Source organism: Lucilia cuprina, chromosome 5, assembly GCF_022045245.1.
Source record: "Lucilia cuprina isolate Lc7/37 chromosome 5, ASM2204524v1, whole genome shotgun sequence".
NCBI lineage: Eukaryota > Metazoa > Arthropoda > Insecta > Diptera > Calliphoridae > Lucilia > Lucilia cuprina.
This window is the reverse complement of record NC_060953.1, coordinates 6,091,803-6,094,876: the sequence shown is the minus strand read 5'-3', so window position 1 is coordinate 6,094,876 and position 3,074 is coordinate 6,091,803. Positions and strand designations below refer to the sequence as shown.

The 3,074-nt window shown below is 31.2% G+C and overlaps 1 long non-coding RNA gene across 1 annotated transcript in view; it reads right to left on the bottom strand.

The window, feature by feature from the left end:
• The window catches only part of LOC124420090, a 175,436-nt gene that overhangs the window by 64,338 nt on the left and 108,024 nt on the right, over positions 1–3,074 (bottom strand). The window lies entirely within an intron of this gene.

The window sequence follows — 3,074 nt, the reverse complement described above, 5'->3', positions numbered from 1 at the left end:
AGAACTGAACTAGAACTGAACTAGAACTGAACTAAAACTGAACTAGAACTGAACTAGAACTGAACTAGAACTAGAACTGAACTAGAACTGAACTAGAACTGAACTAGATCTCAACTAGAACTGAACTAGAACTGGACTAGAACTAAACTAGAACAGAACTAGAACTGAACTAGAACTGAACTAGAACTGAACTAGAACTGAACTAGAACTGAACTAGAACTGAACTAGAACTGAACTAGAACTGAACTAGAACTGAACTAGAACTGAACTAGAACTGAACTAGAACTGAACTAGAACTGAACTAGAACTGAACTAGAACTGAACTAGAACTGAACTAGAGCTGAACTAGAACTGAACTAGAACTGAACTAGAACTGAACTAGAACTGAACTAGAACTGGACTAGAACACAACTAGAACAGAACTAAAACTGTAGTAGAACTGTAGTAGAACTAAAGTAGAACTGAACAAGAACTGAACTAGAATTGAATTAGAACTAAACCAAAACTGATGTAGAACTGTATAAGAGTTTTTTTGGTTTCATCAGTTTTCGGTAGAAAAATTATTTTGTATTTTTTTCATTTTTATCATGTGACCTTAACAAATTCATAGACTTTCCATTAAACACGTTCTAAATGCATTCCATTACTAAATCTTTGCACATATTGATTTAATTTTATGCACACGTGCAGATAAAAGCAAAATTGGTTATATTTAAAAAAAAATATCTAATATATAACAAATTCTAAATTATTCACAGAAGCACGTTCTTAAAACAATTTATTGCATTTTCTAATTGTTGAAAAAATAACCCCTAAAAGCAGGAACATTTCTTGGCTACAGACTTCTTAGCCTTTTTGTTTTATAAAGAAAACATGGCTTAAATAGTCCTGAGAAAATCTTTCAAAAATTCTGTTAGATTTTGTATAGATTTGTTTTATCTTTTATTAAGGTGTTTTTGTTATAAGTGTGGGAATATTTGGAGATTAGAAAAATTTTTGTTACACACTTTAATAGCTGATCAATAGCAGTTGAATTTATCCTCTATTATGATTGCTTTCAGTTAGTATTGTTGTAGTTTATGAGAAGAGAAATAAGGCTCAATAAATAATTTTGTTTTTATTGAGCCTTTTATGAAGTGTGTCCTGCCACAAAAGTAATGATGTAACAAAGTGTGGGAATATGTTTTAAGAATGATTTGAAAATATCTCAAAAGATGTTGATGACTTTTACAATCATTAATAACTGACTTTTTGTTTCTCTTCCTTTAAAAGTCCTTTTTATAACCTTTAAATTGCTCCCTTTTGTCTGAGATTTCCACACATTTTCTATAGGCTGTATGTTATCAATCCTTTTATAAAAACATAAGCAAATTCCCACAGTTTTGTAAGAAGAACTCTTCAAATCTAATTCTTCTAGATCTCTAACAAGTGCCTGAAGTCGTTAAGTTAAAACTCCCCTTTTTAATATTTTAAAGAATTTTTAATTCTTTTATAAATTTCTTTACATTCACCTCCCCCCCCCTTTTCCAAACTAATCCCTTTTGATAGTAATTTGAAATTTCATTCTTAGGTGGGGTGTTTTCAAAAAATGTGGATATTTCAAAAACACTTGTATTGAAACTTGTTGGATTAACACAAAACTCTCTCACACTTTTGTTTACAAAATTAACCCCCCAGTGTATTAAGTGGTGTTTTTATTGAAAAAGTTTTCATTTAAGATTTATGTAAAAATACTGTAAATAAAAGATGAAAAATATTTTAAAAATCTAAAAATAATTTAAAATACAACTCTTTCTTTTAATACCTTATTGAAATCCTTAAACATTTTCAAAAAAAAAAAAATGTTATAAATTTTACAACGAATTCCCACACTTTGCTATACAAATTATATAAGGACACACGTCCAATGACCCAACAATGAGCCAAATGGCTCATGACTCATTCTTTCTTTATCACAAACAATTATGAGCCAAACAACAATGTTGACTTATAATAAATTCATCTGCCTTTAGCTCCTGTCAATATATTCTCAACATTCCCACACTTTCAACAAACAATTTTTTACAGCTTCTGTTTTTCATCTGCTATCAACTGTAACTGAAATTTTTTAAAAATTTCTCAGGATATTTTTTTCTGTTTCTGCTTATGCGTTGTTAAAGGACTCATTGAAGAGCATCAGGCTCATTATTATTTTGAGGTTGTTATATGTATATGTATGTATTTAGACAGGAGCTGCAGGATTCAATAAGAACGTGCGTATCAATTACAAAGAACTAGAGCATAACTGAAATAGAACTAGAAGAGAACTATAACACAACCAGAACCAAAGTAGAACATAACTAGAATAGAACTAGAACAGAAGTAGAACAGAACTAGAACAGAACTAAAACTGAACTTGAACAGAACTAGAACAGAACTAAAACAAAACTAGAACAGAACTAGTACAGAACTAGAACAGAACTAGAACAGAACTAGAACAGAACCAGAACAGAACTAGAACAGAACTAGAACAGAACTAGAACAGAACTAGAACAGAACTAGAACCGAACTAGAACAGAACAGAACTAGAACAGAACTAGAACAGAACTAGAACAGAACTAGAACAGAACTAGAACAGAACTAGAACAGAACTAGAACAGAACTAGAACAGAACTAGAACAGAACTAGAACAGAACTAGAACAGAACTAGAACAGAACTAGAACAGAACTAGAATAGAACTAGAACAGAACTAGAACAGAACTAGAACAGAACTAGAACAGAACTTGAACAGAACTAGAACAGAACTAGAACAGAACTAGAACAGAACTAGAACAGAACTAGAACAGAACTAGAACAGAACTAGAACAGAACTAGAACAGAACTAGAACAGAAGTAGAACAAAACTAGAACCGAACTAGAACAGAACTAGAACAGAACTAGAACTGAACTAGAACAGAACTAGAACAGAACTAGAACAGAACTAGAATAGAACTAGAACTGAACTAGAACTGAACTAGAACTGAACTAGAACTGAACTAGAACTGAAGTAGAACTGAAGTAGAACTGAACTAGAACTGAACTAGAACTGAACTAG